Here is an 18917-nt window from a genome sequence, read left to right on the forward strand (position 1 = left end):
CTAGAACCGGCACCCATATAGGATGCTGGCGCCGCAGTGGAGGATTAACCTACTGCGCACAGCGCTGGCCCCAGCAATTGTTTCTTAATAGAATGATTCATTCTATGATGATGCTTTCCTAGAAAAATTTGAGGAAATCTAGGCCACATTAATGCTAAAAAGTCATCATATTTGTCAAGTTAAACAATAACTTACTTTCATAATATTTCAAACTAATTGTTAACAAAACATTCTCAGAGAGGTCCTTAAAATACAATGGTAAGGATTCCCATAATATATTAAATTAATATTTACTGCTTACCTTAGCTGATATTTCCTAGATGGTACCTGCCAAGTCTGTCATTGTGTTTCATTTTGTTTCTCTTGTTTTCAAAGAAATGTCCTCCCAGCTAAGTAATCAACTCTTTACAGAGAGGGCCATCTGATTTTCAATGATTTAACACCCACTCTCAGGAATTTTTGGTACAATCCTGTATAAATGACAACCATGGTTAGTTCAATTATTGAATGCCTACTATCTGTTTAAGGAATGTAGTAAAGGGATAATTAGCTCCAAACTGAATATTTGGTTTTTGGGGACATAAAGGAAGACACCTGAGTTAATCTACATTGCCAGACCTGAGCATGTCTATATATGAAGAATGCAGTGCCACATACAAAAATGGTCCAGATGACATCCATCACTTCAGGAAAAAAAGTTGGTTGATTATCAAGAAGGTTGGCAAGCAATTTTGGAATCTAAGCAATGCACTGTTGGCTCTCCTTCTTGAGAAGATACCAATGGAAAACACTAAACAAGATTTTTTTTTCCATCCAACTTTCATCCAAGGAAAAAACCACCACAAAATGTAGCATTCCACTGTTGGGGTAGATTAAAAAGAAAACAAACAGGAAAAAAGATTATTTGTTGTATTAATAGCTACACTTGGTGGCTAACAGATTTTCACCAACAACTGTTAAAAATAGTACAGTAAATATTTGACATCTCAGTTTTAATTATAATGTGATGCTGGAGTGATAGAGATAAGAGATAAACCTGCAAACAGGGAACAAGTACAATGTTTGAGTCACTGTAGTAAATGCATATTAAACCCATTGGCTTAATAGAAAACTCCCTTCCTAGGGCCTTTATTGTGTTTATATGTTATTTGCATATATCGGTCCTCTTAGCAACCAGCAACTTGTGGTTATAAAAGTTTTACTTTAACCAAGATTCTGTTTGTGGAAAAGAAGAGTGTGTCCAGAAAACAATATTACTAACAATGAAAGGAAAAAAAAGAAATCAAGCAAACAGAATCATTGAAAGCAATCATGATTGCAAAGGAGATAGAAAATAAAGTTAATAAAATTTAGGGACAGTTTCAGATAGCAACAGTCCAAAATACTGGGGTCCTAGCCGAAGGCAAATCTCAGTATAAGCAGAGCAAAGAAGGCAGAATCACCACATCTATTAACTGTGTGGTTACCCTTAGTTTCTTAGGTGTTCAGTGTAGCCTCATGAACCTTCCACCATCTCCCTTTCTAATCTGATTGGCTTCCACCCACCTGCCTTTGGTGGGCTACGTTCTGTAAGGGCTCCTGTCACATTAGGGAGCAGGGGAAAGGCAGCAGCCGCAGATAGAAGCTGTCTAATATGTAGTCTTCTCCTTGAACAGAAAGGACTGGAGGTTGACTCCCTATTTTGCAGGCTGAATTACCTGGTTAATTCCTGAATTGCAACTTCTCATTTGGTTTCCAGACACTAACGTCTAGCTGTTTGATGGGCTAAGTTCCAGAAGATAATTTGGTTTGACCTCTTGTCCCAGATCCATATTCTCTTTCTTCACGTGGTCAGGTGCTATCAGTGGTAATGACTATATTGGTAGTTACTGAAGTTTATTGAGTTCTTACTATATTTCAGGCACTGTTTTAAACCCTTTCTCAAGTATTACCTCTCAAGTTTCATTAATAAGTTGAAGTTGACATAATTTTCATCCCTATTTCACAGATAAGTAAAACAGGCCACTGCTAACCATTTGCTGGGCCTGAATTAAAATCTAGGAAGCTTATAGTCTTTACCAGTAGATCATAATGGGCTTTCATATGACTCTAAATGTTAATAGGATTGCTGTGTAGAATGAAAAGGATGGAAGAAAATATGATGGCTTTCAAAGTACTAAAATTTCCTGGATGTTAAATACTTTTGGACGAAAAATATCATAGTAACAAGGACATTCTTTGAAGGTCTTAGAGTAAGTGATGTTGTGCATGCGGCAGGTAGTGGTGCTCTTTTATTTGACAAATTTGGATACCTATCACGTGTGCTAAGAAGTCCAAGAGTTCAGAGGAGATGCCCATCCTCAGCTACATCACTAGCTTTTGTTCTGGCAATGCACACAAGTGCAAGAAATGCTGTCAGTGTGGATCAACACAGAAAAGCATTTATGGTCAAATTTTTCAGAGCCAAAGGATGGGGAAGTTTTCAGAGAGGAAAATACTCAGAATACACAATCAGCAAATCTAATCAATTATTAAGCTGATTGATGCTTATTTTTTTCTAATGCATGAAAAAGATTTCACAAGAATTTGGGGCTAAAGCTTAACTGTCCTCATTGTATTTTGTTTTTATTCAAATTATAGTTACCACAATACTATTAAAGTTTCTATAATGGTTCCAATAACTTTTCCAGTGGGTATTTTTCACATTCTCTGAATGTATCTGCATAACTCTGCTGTTACTGGTATGATGTTGCCATGTCTTGTGGCTCAGGGTCTGAGAGAAGGTTGGGAAAACCCTGAATCAACATTTTGCCCCTGCTTGTTATCTACCCATTCCCATTCTTTCATGGAGGTGATTGTGGTAATGAAGGATGAGAAATCTGTATTGCAAGTGGCTGTTTAGGAAAGATCAGAAGTGCCATCTGTATTACCAAGCCTTAAACCACTTGAGATGGGATCTCCAATCTGAGAGCTGAATCGACATGAGAGCGTTCCATGGTAATAACCTGCCTCTGGTGGGTTGCAGTAGCAGGTGCCAGCAGGGCTAGCAACAATGCCCATCAGAAACACCTAGCCCTGTGGCAGAAGTGGCTATTAGTGGAAGCCTGAGAAAAGTCTCATTAAGGCAAATCTCTCAAAAGTGAGAGGCACCAGCATTTGTTTCAGAGGAGGGGAATGGGTTAGAGAATCTATCGGAAGTGTAAAATGGCACCCCAAGCATGTTTGGACACAGAACTTTGGGTGGATGGGGTTGCTTTTTCTGTAATTTAGTACAGTACCTGAGCTCCAAGGAGGAGGACCTGAGGCAACATAAGGTTGATCCTTACATAGCAGAGAAGACAACAGCAGGGAGGGTTAAGTACCAGTGAAACAGGCAAGCAGGGTTAGCATTAGGGTGAGACAAGTGAGGGAGACACATGCAAGCCCAGGAAGACCCTGTCTTTGTTTAAAATTGTTATCTTTTGTTCATCATGGATTTGTTTAGCATTAATGCTGCTGATTTATAGAATATTTTTATTCATTGATTTTAAAGGGGGTGGGAAGAGAGAGAGAGAGAGAGAGAGAGAGAGAGAGAGAGAGAGAGATCTAATTGCTGGTTTACTCCATAAATAACCACAACAACCAGGGCTGAGCCAGGTTGAAATCAGGAGCCAAGAATTCAATCCTGGTGTGCCATGTGGGTTGGAGGGACCCAATTATGTGAGACATCATCTTCTGCCTCCCATGATATACAGCAGGAAGCTGGAATTGGAGCTGGAACTTGAACCTAGATGGGACTTGGCATACTAAGCACCAGCTTCAGTGCTCTGCCAAATGCCCTCCCCATTAATGCTGAGTTTTAGAAAATATCTTATTAAAATATTATTTATTTTCACTGTTATGTTTTTCCCAAAGAAAACTTTTATTTAAGAAGTATAAATTTCATAAGTATAACTTTAGGAACATAGTGATTCTTCCCACCATAACCACCACACCTCCTTCTCTGTCTCCCCTTCCCAGTCCCATTCTCCACTAAGATTCATTTTCAATTAACTTTATGAACAGAAGACCAACTCTATACTAAGTAAATACTTCAAAAATTTACACACACACACACACATGCACACACACACAACTGTTTGAGAACAAGTTTTGCAGTTCATTCTCATAATGCAACTCATTAAAGACAGAAGTCCTGCATGGGAAATAAGTGCACAGTGACTCCTGTTGTTAATTTAACAATTAACACTCTTTTGTATGACATCAGTGATCACCCAAGTCTCTTGACATGAACTGCCTAGGCTATGAAATCCTTTTGAATCTACAAACTCCATCAGTATTTAGACATGACCACAAGCAAAGTGGAAGTCTTGTTGATGGCTGTTCAGGTTGATTCCTTGTCTTAGTTATTGTGAATTGACCTGTGATAAACAAAGGGGTGCAGAATAATTTTTTATTTGCTGATTTAATTTCCCTTTGGTATATCCCAGGAGTGGGATGTCTGGGTAATATGGTAGGTCTATAGTCAGATTTCTGAGCTAGTTTCATGCTGTTTCCATGGTGGTTTTAGCAGTTTACATTCCTAACAACAGTGGATTGTGGCACCTTTTCCCCCACATTGTCGCCAGCACTTGTTTGTTGATTTCTGTATGAAAGCCATTCTGACTGGAGTGAGGTGAAACCTCATTGTGGTTTTCATTTGCATTTCTCTGATGACTAGTGATCCTGAACATTTTTTCATGTGTCTTTTGGCCATTTGGATTTCCTCTTTTGAAAAATGTCTGTTTAAGTCCTTTGCCCATTTCTTAACTGGGTTGTTTATTTTGTTGTTGTGGAGTTTCTTGATCTCTTTATATATTCTGGTTATCAATCCTTTATCAGTTGCATAGTTTGTAAATTATTTCTCCCATTCTGTTGGCTGCCACTTCATTTTCCTGAGTGTTTCTTTCGCAGTACAGAAGCTTCACAAATTGATATAATCCCATTTGTTAATTTTGGCTTTGACTGCCTGTGCCTCTGGGATCTTTTTCAAGAACTCTGCCCATGCCAATATCTTGCAGTTTCTCCAATCTTCTGTAATAATTTGATGGTATCAGGTCATAGAGTTAGGTCTTTAATCCATTTGTTTAAGGTATAAGGTAGGGTTCCTGCTTCTTCTGCATGTGGTAATCCAGTTTTCCCAGTGCCATTTGTTGGGGTGACTGTCCTTGCTCCAGGCATTGGTTTTAGCTCCTTGGTCAAATATAAGTTGGGTGTAGATGGTTTGGATTGATTATGGTGTTTCTATTTTGTTCCATTGGTCTATCCACCTGTTTTTGTTCCAGTACCAGACTTTATTTTTTTTTTAATTATAGCTGCCTTGTAGTATGTCTTGAAATATGCTATTGTGATGCCTCCGGCTTTGTTTTTGTTGTATAAGATTGCTTTAGCTATTTGAGTATTTGAGGTCCCCTGGGTTTCCATATGAATTTCAGCATCACTTTTTCTGTATCTGAAAAGAATGTCTGTTATTTTGATGGGTATCACATCAAATCTGTAAATTGCTTTTGGAAGAATGGACATTTTGATGATATCGATTCTTCCAATCCGTGAACATGCAAGATTTTTCTATAATTTTTGTATCTTCTTCTATTTCTTTCTTTAATGTTTTGTAATTCTCATCATAGAGATCTTTGACACCCTTGGTTAAATTTATTCCAAGTTATTTGATTCTTTTTGTAGCTGTTGTGAATGGGATTTACCTTAGAAGTTAAGTTCTTTATCAACCATGACATTGTCTGTGTATACAGTCTGTTAATTTTTATGTATTGATTTTATATCCTGCTACTTTACCAAACTCTTCTATGAGTTCCAATAGTCTCTTGGTGGAGTCTTTTGGATCGCCCATATATAGAATCACGTCATCTGCAAACAGGGATAGTTTGACTTCCTCTTTCCCAATTTGTATCCCTTTGATTTCTTTTTCCTGCTTTTTATGTCTCTGGCTAAAACTTCCAGGACTGTATTGGATAGCAGTGATTGAATAGCAGTGGTGAGAGTGAGTATCCTTATCTGGTTCTGGATCTCAGAGGTAATGATTCCAACTTTTCCCCATTCAACAGGACACTGGCCATGGGTTTGTCATGAATTTCCTTGATTGTGTTGAAGAATGTTCCTTCTATACCCAATTTTCTTAGAGTTTTCATCATGAAAGGGAGTTCTTTTTTTTTTTTTATCAAATTCTTTCTCTATATTTATTGAGATAATAGTATGATGTATCACATTCATTTGCAAATGTTGAACCATCCCTGCATACCAGGGATAAATCCCAATTGTTCTAGGTGAATGATCTTTCTGATGTGTTATTGGATTTGATTGGCTAGAATTTTGTTGTTTATTTTGCATCTATGTTCATCAGGAAATTGGTCTGCAGTTCTCTTTCTCTGTTGCATCTTTTTCGGGTTTAGGAATTAATGTGATGCTGGCTTCATAGAAAGAAATTAGGAGGAATCTTTCACTTTCAATTGTTTTGAATAACTTGAGAATTGGAGTTAATTCTTCTTTAAATGTCTGGTATAATTCAGCTGTGAAGCCATCTGGTCCTGCACTTTTTTGTTGTTGTTGTTGGGAGGGCCTTTATTACTGTTTCAATTTCTGTCTATGTTATGGGTCTGTTTAGCTTTTCTATGTCTTCATGGTTCAATTTAGGTAGGTTGTATGTGTCCAGGAATCTATCCATTTCTGATAGATTCCTCAGTCTATTGCCATACAACTCTTTGTAGTAATTTCTGATGACTCTTTTTATTTCTGTGGTGTCTATTGTTACATTCCATTTTTCATCTCTAATTTTATTGATTTGGGCTTCGCTTTCCTTTTTTTTTTTTTTGTTTTTTTTGGTTAGTTGGGCCAATGGTGTGTTAATTTTATTTAATTTTTCAAAAAACCAGCTCTTCGTTTTGCTGATCTTTTGTATTTTTTGTTTCGATTTTATTGATTTCTTTTCTAATTGTAATTATTTCCTTTCTTCTACTAGTTTTGGGTTTGGTTTCCTCTTGTTTTTCTAGATTGTTGAGATACACTGATAGCTCATTTATTTGATGCCTTTCCAATTTATTGATGTAGGCACCAGTTGCTATAAACTTTCCTCTTAACACTGCTTTTGCTATATACCATAAGTTTTGAGATGTTCTTTTGTGGTCTTCATTTGTTTCCAGAAATTTATTGATTTCTCTTTTGATTTACTCTATGAACCACTGTTCATTCAGGAGCATGTTGTTCAGTCTCCATGTGTTTGCATATGTTCTAGAGATTCCTGAGTTGCTGATATCCAGCTTCATTCCATTGTGGTGTGAGAAAATGCATGGTATGTGTCGCTCCCCGTCTTCGTGGAGGAACGACACAGGACCCTGCGCTGTTCTTTCATCTGCTCGGCCCTCCCCAGTTTTGCTGCTGGTTCTTCCCGGGCTGGCTACCGTCCCTTCCACCTCCGTGGAAGGGCGGTTCCCCCTGCCACATTCCCCACTTCTGCGGGGGAGCGGCACACCGCCGGCCGGCTCTCTCGGCGGCTGCACAGGTGTTCCTTCAGATGTTCCCCTTAGATGTTCCTGGTGCATGCCATCTCTCTCCTCCATTATAGTCCTCCTCCGCCAATCCTAACTCGGCTGCTCACACACCGAGTACGCTGCTCTCCTCCAATCAGGAGCAGGTCCTACAGTTTATTGGTTGAACTGGAGGCAGCTGTGTAGAAGCTGTTTCTCCCTTCTCAGCGCCATATTGTGGGAGAGCAGATGCATAGAATAAGTCTTAATTCCAGTAACAGTATAGTCCGAGTTGCTCCCCACAGTATGATTTTTGATTTTTTTGAATTTGCTGAGACTTGCTTTATGGCCTCACATGTGGTCAATCCTAGAGAAAGTTTCATGCACTACTGAGAAGAATGTGTATTCTGCAACTGTAGGATGAAAAGTTCTATAGATATCTGTGAGGTCTTTTTGGTCTAAAGTGTTGATTAACTCTTCTGTTTCCTTGCTGATTTTCTGTCTAGTTGATCTGTCCATTGCTGAAAGTGGCATTGAAATCCCCTATTGCTATTGTATTTAAGTCTATGTCTCTATTTAGATTCCTTAATATTTTTTAAATAGACAGGTGCCCTGTAATTAGGTGAATATACATTTATAATAGTTACATCTTCCTATTGAATTGATTCCTTAATGATTACATGGTGTCCTTTTTTGTCACTTTTGACAGTTTTTGTGTTAAAGTCTATTTTGTCTGATCTTAGGATAGCTATGCCAGCTGTTTCTTTGTTTTCTGTTAGCATGGAATATCTTTTTCCATCCTCTCACTTTCGTTCTGTGTGCATCTTTGTTGGTGAGATGTGTCTCTTGTAGGCAGCAAATAGATGGGTTTTGTTTTTTAATCCATTCTTCAGTCTCTGTCTTTTAACTGGAGTGTTGAGGCCATTTACTTTCAACATGATTATTGATAAGTAATGACTTTTCCCTGCCAATTTTCCATGAATATCTCTATTTTTTACTTTGGATTTCATTTGTACTTTTACTGGTAGATTTTCTTCCTTTACCTTCCTTTGTAGTAATGACCATATTTCTGTGTCTCCTGTTTCTATGTGCAGCACATCCTTAAGCATCTTCTGCAGGGCTGGACTGGTGACAACAAATTCTTTCAGCTTATGTTTTTCATGGAAGGTCTTTATTTCACCTTTGTTCATAAATTAGAGATTTGCAGAGTATAGTATTCTGGGTTGACAGTTTTTTTTCTCTTAAGACTTGGAGTATATCTCACCATTCTCTCCTAGCCTGAAGGGTTTCTGATGAGAAGTCTGCTGTGAGTCTAGTTGGAGATCCTCTGAAAGTAATCTGGCATTTCTCTTGTGCACATTTTAGAATCCTTTCTTATGTTTTACTGCGGAGAGTTTGATTACAATATGTCATGGTGAAGATTTTTTTCTGGTCATGTCTATTAGCAGTTCTATGTTCTTCCTGTACTTGGTTGTCCCCTGCTTTCTCTAAATTGGGGAAATTTTCTGTTATTATTTCACTAAAAAGGCTTTCTCATCCTTTCTCTCTTTCCACACCTTCATTAATCCTAGAACCCGTATGTGGGGTCATTTGATAGTTTCCTGTAGGTTCCCAACAATATTTTTTAGTTTTCTAATTTCTTATTGTGTTCAGTCTGACTGTATATTTTCCTGTGCTTTGTCTTCAAATTGGATATTTTTTCTTCTGCTTCACTGATTCTGTTGTTAAGGCTTTCCACTGCATTTTTTATTTGTTCTATTAAATCTTCATTTCCAAGATTTAATTTTGATTTGTCTTTAGGATCTCAATTTCATGGGAGATATTTTCTTTCATGTCATGCACGGATTTCATTAGTTTGTGCACTTTCTTTTGATTCCTTCCATGTAATCCTATGATCAATTTTTTGAATTCCATTTCTGGCATTCCTTCAATTTCATCATCTTCACAATCTAGTTTTGAAGTTTTGTGTTTTTTTGGGGGGGGCATCGTATTGTCTTCCTTATCCTTGTTTCTTGAATTGATGTGTTTGTTGTTTGGCATTTGTAGAAATACTCATTCGTTTCTTCTTTGTTTTTTCCCTGTGGTGGCTTTTCTCTTTATATATGCCTGTGCAGATTAGTGGAGCCTATGATGTTTTCTGACACTGCTTACATTTTGTGCTGGAGGAGATTACCTCCCTAATTTTTGGCCCTGCATGACTGCAGTTAAAGTGAAATATTTCCAACAACAGAAAAACAATAAATCTTGTTAAGAAATAAGCAAAGGGCCGGCGCTGCGGCTCAATAGGCTAATTCTCTGCCCGCGGCGCAGGCACACCGGGTTTTAGTCCTGGTCGGGGCCCCGGATTCTGTCCCAGTTGCCCCTCTTCCAGTCCAGCTCTCTGCTGTGGCCCGGGAGTGCAGTGGAGGATGGCCCAAGTCCTTGGGTCCTGCACCCACATGGGAGACCAGGAGAAGCACCTGACTCCTAGCTTTGGATCAGCGTGGTGCACCAGCTGCAGCACACCGGCCGCAGCAGCCATTGGAGGGTGAACCAATGGCAAAGGGAGACCTTTCTCTCTGTCTCTCTCACTGTCCACTCTGTCAAAAAAAAAAAAAAAAAATGAGCAAAGGACCTCCATAGATGGTTCTCAAAAGAAGAATTACAAATTGCCAGCAAACAAATGAAAAAATGCTCAGTTTCTCTAGCTGTCATGGAAGTGCAAATCAATGAGATACCACCTCACCCTATCTTAATGGTTAATATCCAAAAGACAGAGCAACAAATGCTGGTGAGGATTTGGAGAAATGGGAACTTTTGTACACTGTGGTGGGAATGTAAATTAGCATAGCCACTGGGGAAAACAGTATGGAGATTTCTTTAAATGCTAGAAATAAAACTGCCATATTATCTAGCAATCCTGCTATTGGGTATATGCTCAATATTTCTTGTATCAAAGAGATATCTGCTCCACCCTGTTTATGGTTAGCTCTTGTTCACAGTAATCAAAATATGGAACCAAAAAGGTAAATGAATAAAGAAAATGTACATACATTCTGAATGTTACCCAGCTATAAAAAAGAATGAAGTTTTATCATTTGCAGAAAAATGGTTGAAAATGGAGGACATGATATTAAGTTAAATAAGGCAGACACAGAAAAACAAATACTGTAACTTCTCCCTTATATGTGGGAGCTAAAAAAGTAATAACAATAATAAACTCCAAGAAAAAAGAAAAAGAAACACTAGTGTGTGTCAATGTTGGTGCAATTGCGGTGTTTTGTCAACTTTTTAAAAAATATTTTATTTATTTATTTGAGAGGCAGAGTTACAGGCAGAGAGGAGGAGAGACAGAGAGAAAGGTCTTTCATCCACAGAAATATGGATTCACTCCCCGTATGGCCACAACGGCTGCAGCTGAGCTGATCTGAAGCAGGGAACCAGAAGCCAGGTACATCTTCTGGGTCTCCCACGTGGGTGCAGGGGCCCAAGCACTTGGGTGATATTCCACTGTCTTCTCAAGCCAAAAGCAGAGAGCTGGATTGAAAGTGGAGCAGCCAGAACAGGAACCAGTGACCATATGGGATGCCAGTGCTACAGGTGACAGCCTAGCCTACTAAGCCACAGTGCTGGCCCCAGTGTTTTGTCAACTTTTGTGACTATTTAAAACTTTACTTTAATGTGAAGTTGAACATCTTTTCGTTTGATTATTGTTGACAGCCCTTGTCCATTTCACTGCTGGATTATTGTCTTTTTACCTTTTTTTTGTTGAAGTCTTTATTTAGTAGATCCATTTAGCCTTTGATTATAATGTAAATTTAACATGTTATCTCAAAGAATAAATAGAATATTAAGTTGGAAAAAAGTGAGGTATTTCAACACCTACTATAGCCCAGTGAACAAATCCTTGCATTTTATTGCAGGTATGACTCACAGGGCATCTAATGTTATATTAACACAGAGATAGCATCAGATGACTTCTGGAGCAGATTCAGCCTGAAAATGCCATTTTTGACCATCAACATAGCTTACATTTGAAAACTCACTTAGTTTCCCCCATTGAAAATTGGAAAATATCTTCAAATAAATTTGGATGCCTGACTTCCCTTGAATGTTTGAAGGTATAATAGTGGCTCTGTGTTCCTATATGGCACTAAGCAAGTAAAGCTGACTGCAATATCTTTTCCACTTTGTACATGTTTGTTATCTGCCTGGGGCTGTAAGCATTGAGATTCTGAACCCTGATTGCCTGCACTGTTCTTTAAATAACATCTCTTATAGATGGGCCTTCAGTCATTTCATAAATATTGAGTTTTATATCTATTATGTATAACATACTATGCTGAGGAACAAGATGACAAGGACTCTTCCTACTTGAAATTTATTTTAGTTTCACAGACAAAGTTATAGTTTGAATGTGTCCCTTTGCATTAAAAAAATGCTGAAGTTCTAAGCCCAGTGTCTCAGAATGTGATCTTACTGGTAAATAGGCTCTTCACTGGGATAATAAAAGCCAGGGTGGGCCCTATTCCAAGATGACTGGTGTACTTTATAATGGGCAAATTTGGACATAGAGGTGGACCACACAGAGGGACAAGGCTGTGAAGGCACAAATAAGATAGTCATGAGACTAAAGTGATGCATCTCCAGATTTTGGAGGGCCAAGGATTGCTGGCACTCCACAGAAGCAGGGAAGCAAAGAAGGATCCGCCCTAACAGCCATCAGAGCGAGCATGGCCAGGCCAACACTCTGATGTCACACCTCCAGCCCTCGGATGGGAGACTGCACGTTTCTGCTGCTTATAGCAACCCAGGACTTTGTTGCTTTGTCACTGCAGGCAGTTTCAACATAACTGTTGGAGCATGTGCTTGAAAATAGTGGTGGTGGGGTAGCGAAGGGAGTTCAGGGTGCTGAGGAAGCTATACCTGGGGTAGCTGAGCTGGTCTTGTTTGTGGATTAGGGGAGGTTTCTGAGAAAGAGGCATTTTGTCTGGGGTCTGAAGGCTGAGTACAAAGTATCTGCTAGTAATGAGGGACACAGGTACAGTCTAGACTGGAGGAACTGGGACATGTGAGGGCTCCTTTGAAAGAAGAAGGAATGGGCTAGAGTGAAGAAACTGGGATGCAGCTGGTGGATGAACCACGCAGAGGAATTGTGGCACTCTAGTGAGGTTGGCCCTGCAGAGCTGTGTGTATGGACTTACTAGCTACCTCATTTTGGGGAATTTGATACACTTCTCTAAGGATAGTCACAGTGCTTACTTCCCTCATATAGTTCTTATGAGGATGAAATGAGATAGTAAGTGAAATGGTAATATGTTCAAATGTGATTTATTTATTTATTTATTCATTTATTTTTGAAAGACAGAAAGAGCTTCAGACACAGAGAGGGATCTCCCATCCTCTGGTTCATTTTCCAAATGCCTGCAATAGTCGGCACTGAGCCAACCTGAAGCGAGGAGCCTAGAACTCAACCTGAGTCTCCCATATGAGTAGCAGGGACTCAAATACTTGAACTATTATTACCTTATGCCTCCCAGTGCATCAACAGGAAGCTGGAATTGGTAGAGGAGCCAGGACTCAAACCCAGGCACTCTGATATGGGATGCGGGCACCTCAAGCAGCATCCTAACCCCCACACCAAATAGCCACCCAAAGGAAATGGTCTCAAAGGAATGCCTGGCACACAGTAAGCCCTTGATAGATGTTATCCAATGTTCTGATTCCTCTTTGTGTTGTTATTGTTGTCATTGACAGGGCAAGGATATGTAGGAACCTGGGATACTCTTAGATTGCCATCTTTATAGTGAAGGCAATGAAAATGAGTGTATGATTTTAATCAGGGCCAAAAGAGACCAGATTTTATTTTTAAAAGTTTCATATGACTGAGATGGTTAGAGACAAAAGACCCTTGGAGAAGTGACCAAGGAGTGATGGTGGCAATTCCACCTTGATCAATTTGTAGTTTGTGGAGATCACACAACTATCTAACAAATTTAGAAACTTCACAGTAATCCACTTTCTCATATATTTTAGAGTTTGCTTCTAGAACAAATTCATCTTGGAGTGATGTTTGGATTTTTCATCTCAGTTGTTCCATAAATTTAGCAAGTGGCTTCATATCTGTTCATGTAATCATGCACACAAAATGGTAGATGGGAAAGCTAGATTCTATATACAAGCGTTCTTTGAAAGCCTCATGAAAAATACATAGTATGAAAAGACTATGCAATGGATTTCAAAAACATTTACACCAGTTAAACTTATCTTTTAATTCCATTTTCCACAAACTCTTTGAAGTGCCCTCATGTAATACTTAATAAAGTACTAACTGTACCCCAAACACATTAGATGATGAAAGCCATCTATAAACACTGAAAATGCTTTAGTGCTCTCTGGATTTATGATTTGTTTTTACAAAGCATCTTATTTGACATAATTGGTTTCCTTTATATTGGCAGACCTAAAAAATTATCTAGTAAATGCGTTGCCAGCGAAGGATTTACCTGTGAAGTCAGAAGTAGAAAATGTTGGAGTGGAGATATCTTCTAAATGTTCATTTCCTATATTTTACTATGATAATCAGCTTTCAAAGGGGAAAGGAAATCCTGCAGTGGATTTCCTCCATAAATCAAGTAACTTCTAATGTTTTCTGAATTTCTTCTAAGTAAATATCATTTATGAGGATTTCTTTCCTTTACAATGTGCTTGTTAGATCTTTTTTCTGTTGGACAAAACTGTGTATGAGTTTTGGCTTATTTTTCAGAATAAATATTTGTTGTACATATAATGATTAAGGCAAAATGGGTGTTTTAACTTACATGAATTTTCAAAACTAAAAAGAGATTTGGGGTGAGAGATGGATCCAGTGGTTAAGATGACCTGGTCCCATACTGGGGTATCTGGGCTTGATAGCCTCTAGCTCGTGACTCCAGCTTCCGGCTAGCAGACCCTGGGAGGCAGCAGTGCTGGCTCAAGTGATTAGGTTACTATCAGCCACATGGGAGACCTGGACGGAGCCCCCAGGTTCTGGCTTTGGCCTCAGTCCAGGCTCTGCCTTTGTGAGCATTTGGGGAAAGAATCAGTGATGGGAACACCTCTCTCTGTGTCTATCTCTCTGCCTCTCGAACAGAAACGTTTTGGTTTTTGTTTTTGGAAAGAGATTATATTGGTCTAAGAATTATCATTATAAAAAGGAGTCTTGCTTACATCCAAAACACTTAGTTTTCTTCATATTTTTGTGTGTGTTTCTTTTAAATGACTTATAAAAAGTCATTAAAATGATATAGCTGAGTGTTATACATATTAGGGTAACTTTTAGGTTTGTGAAATAAGCCAGCTAATTTTGATGAACCTTGCAAAGTTTTATAGTAAAATGATATGTATTTTATTTTTTGTTTCGTTTTGTTTTTTCCTGGTGGGGTACTTTAACCTGAAACTCTCCCAGTAACTCAAAGATATTTTCCTAATAGATGTGGGCAGAGTTTCATTAGTGTAAGTCTTTCTTCAATATGTGAGTACCATGATGACCAGGATTTGATGTCTTCCCTATCATATATCTCCAATGCATTTAATAAATGCCAGTTTAATGAATAATTAAATATATTTCAAGCATCATAAATGGCATATACCATGTAAGTGGTATTACAAATGAAACATCACAGTTTTGAGCTTGACAGTGACTGAGAGCTGTCAGAGCACATTGAACCTGAATCCTACATCCTGTTCAGTGGTTCTCAGAGGGTGGCATTGCCTGGGAAATTGTTATTCGTGGGAACTCTTGGGCCCACCTCAGACATCATGCAGTAGAAACTCCAGAGGTGGGCTCAGAAAGCTGTATTCTGAAAAGTCTTGCTGGTTCTTCCGATGCCTGTTTAAGTTGGAGACCCTCTGTCCCCACCTCTCTGCTCCCTCCTCCATTTCCCCCACTGATGTCCGACTTCCCCTTTGACTGACACATTCTAATTTTAGGGATATGAATGTTCAATATGAATAAATGCTGGACTTGCCTTCTTATGGTAATTTGCATAGCTCAGGTCTGACTGGCACTTTATAGGCTTACTTGAAATTTGATTCTTAGAGGCTATTTTAATTACTTATTGCTGCATAGCAAATTACCTGAAAATTAAGTAGCTAAAAGCAGAAACTATGACCTCACAGCTTTTGAGGCTCAGGAATCCACGATAAGTTTGTTCGGGAGGTGCTGGCTCAGGGTCTATGAAGGGCTGTGCTCAAAGTGTTCTCCGAAGCTTCAGTCATCTCTAGGCTCGCCTGGGAAAGGATCTGCTTTCAAGCCCACTGAGCTAGCTGCTGGAAGACCTCAGGAGATCCCTTTCCAGGCTTACTTGCATGGGTCATTCTGCAAGGTTTCCTTGTAACAGGGCAACTGGCTTCCATCGGAGGGAGGAAGCTAGAAGAGAACAAGGGAGAACACACCAGAGGAAGGCCACAGTCTTTTTAACCTAATCTGGGGAGGGACATCTCCTCATTGTGCTGTATTCATTAGAAGCAAGTCAGTCCACACTCAAGGGGAGGAAGTAACATAACAGCATGAATACCAGGAGGCAGGAATCACTGGGAGTCAATTAGTGACGTCCAGAAAGCTAGACCACGTTTCATTTTCTCCTCTTCCTTGTGTTGTACTATTTCGGTTGGGGTTCAGAAATCTTAACGCGAACTGGCTTACACTAAAGGAAAATGCACATGATTTCAAGTGCGGTTTGATCACATGTGGTCACTGTACCTGGTCACCTTGGTTCAGTTTACTCTGTGTTGACTCCCTTCTCAGGTGGCTTTTTATCTCCTGTTAGCCCAATAGCCACCAAGGCTTTCAGGTTCAAATGAATGGCACAGAGTAGAAGTCTCTGGTCCCAGAAATCCCGTCACAAGTCCCTTTGGCTGCAGGGGTCACGGGCTCATGAATCAGCTGAGAGGTTGAGGAATCATGACTGTGCCAGCCAAGACCAAGGATGTACTCTCTACCTGCAGTCAGGTTGAGTCCCTCAAGAAACAGTGGCTGTGAGAACCACAGGTAAGGGCCTTGGGAGGGACCATGTCAGACAGGCATTGCACCTGACTGTGGCCTATGCTGTTGTCTGTTCACGAGTCTGCATTCAACCAGGAACTCTGTGAAAATGCCCAGCCCCTCTGTTACCACCCACTCGCCAAATCCAACAGATCACAGTGCCCTGTTGATTGCCACCTTTGTGTTCTCTCTTCTACTCCCAGCAAAGTCACTAGGAGTCTCTCCTCCAGGCTGAAGCCATTTTATCGCAGCTCATTTGTGTGTGTGTGTGTGTGTGTACATACCTTCTGTCTGTTGTCAATGTGTTAACCACAGTAAACTTCAAAAAATATATATATATCTGATGAGACTCCTTTTGTTCTGGAGATTCATCACAGTCCTGTTAATTAAAATCCAGATGCCACAAGACCTGGTCATGCTGCCCGTGCAGCTTGGCCAGGGCTCACCAGCGATCTTCCCTTTCTGCACTCCCCAAATTCTCCCAGCTTCTTCCGTCCACAGTCTTCCTACAAGCTCTTTTCCTTGTTGCCCTGTTGGAAACAGCCTTTCCTTATTGTATGCTTTGCCCTCTCCCACCTTTGCTCATCTTCAGGGCCCTAATTGAATATCGCTTCTGTAGACAAGCCTTCCAAGGTGAAATATTCTCATGGTACCTAGTAACAACTTTCTGAGGCACTTATACCAAGAATTTTGACTTTGCATTTGTTTAACTTTAGACTGTAAGTCAACATTGACAATGACCTTACTAAATGACAATATAGTGACAGTGACCTTACTACAGCTATACATTGCCTGTTTGGTGTTGAGTAAGCACTCCGTAACTGTTTTGATGAGTGCAACTTACTCTTCTTCATCTTATACTTATGGATTTCTGTTACCTAGCAGATTACAAAAATAGTAAAATTCATGGTAGGGTTGGAATATGTTGGCGTGTCTCTTAGGGAGGAGCCTCCTGATGCATGGGGTGAGATAAAATTCTCAATGTGGAATCCTCATTTGCTGTCTCACTCTTTTACAGTCATTTCTTATGAATTCAGTGTATTTTTCCTATTTTGTAGAATGGGAAACTGATGGTCGGAAGGATGAAGTGATAGCTTCAAATTCACCCAGGTCAGAAATGGCAGAGGTAGGATGCTCACAAATGTCTCTTGACTCCGAAATTCCAGATATGTCTGGAATTATGGCAAAAGACACCAGCATGCTAATTTTTAAAATTTTCTTCTTGTCAGTATTGCATTTTGAGAAGGCCAAGGTCAGAGAGTAAAATAAACATGAGAACGAAGTCCTGTAGATTTCATGCTGCTAGTTGAACAACAAAAAATCTGAAAGTACCAGAATGAGGGAAGTGTAGAATTTGAAGGAAGCTAAATCTTTTTATTACACATTTCAGATTTTGCTGTCCATGAAAATAAAGTTGCACATTTCTATTACACATTTGATAGGATTTATGTATATTGAGCAATGTGAGCATAAAATTAAACAGGATAAACCATTCTGTTTCCTTGTTTCTCCTTTTTCTTTTCTTTTTTTTTTTGTTTCTCCTTTTTCAATGATACACAAACTAGTCTATTTCCTTTTGGTCTCTTACTTCAAACACTGAGTGTGTGTCTGCCATAAGAAGGTTCTTGAAGGGGTAGGAGTATTGAAGAAGGCGCCATAGACAGCTATAGGGGGAAGCAGAGCTAGAGCCAGTGTGGAGACTGCTTCGTTCTTTCAAGTTATTTGTGAGCCTGAATCTTGTGCTTGTTGGAGTGGTTCATGCTAAGTTATAGTTTGGAGTCCTTTTTTAAAAAATCGATTTTAACTTCCCTGTAAAGTACCTCCTTCACCTCCACACCACACGCCCCAAAAACCCTGCATATGAATGATGTTTAATGGAGGACAACTGCCATATATGAATTGTTAGACAAAAGGAGGGAAGATGGCAGTTGAGCCTTAGGGAAGCATGGTTGGACCTGGAGAAAGGGAGGCACCGTGCAAGCAGGCATAAAGACAAGCAGCTGTGTTTGGACTGTGGGTTAATCCTGCACTGTAGCCAGTTTGACTTCAGATCCAGGTGTAGCTACGTTTTCAGAAGAGAGAAAAGAATCACCAAGTTGTTGAACAAAATAGGATAAGCAAAAAGAACAAAATAAAGAATACTCAAAAGTGGGATCATTTTATTAGGAGAACAAAAAACCTCTACTGTAGAACGTGATTTTGAACATGGAGAATTTGTCTCATTTCCTCCGTCTGTGGGATACCCTGGTTTCATATACTTGAAAGAGCAGGTGAACAGTGTCAGTTATTTCCTAGCAATCACACATTCATCAGATGTTTATTGAGCACTTATTTAGTATCTGTTTCAAGTTATTACTGATATTATGGAGAATACAGAGGCATGATTTATGCCCTGTAAGTTATGCAATCTAGTTTAAAGAAGTGCAACAAGTGCAAAG

General features: G+C 39.4%; 1 protein-coding gene across 1 annotated transcript in view; it reads left to right on the forward strand.

Moving 5' to 3' along the window:
- The window catches only part of KCNK2 (potassium two pore domain channel subfamily K member 2), a 221544-nt gene that overhangs the window by 54157 nt on the left and 148470 nt on the right, over window positions 1-18917 (forward strand). The window lies entirely within an intron of this gene.

This window comes from Oryctolagus cuniculus, chromosome 13, assembly GCF_051225735.1.
Source record: "Oryctolagus cuniculus isolate XC-2025 breed Fujian yellow rabbit chromosome 13, ASM5122573v1, whole genome shotgun sequence".
In the NCBI taxonomy this organism is placed as follows: Eukaryota; Metazoa; Chordata; class Mammalia; order Lagomorpha; family Leporidae; genus Oryctolagus; species Oryctolagus cuniculus.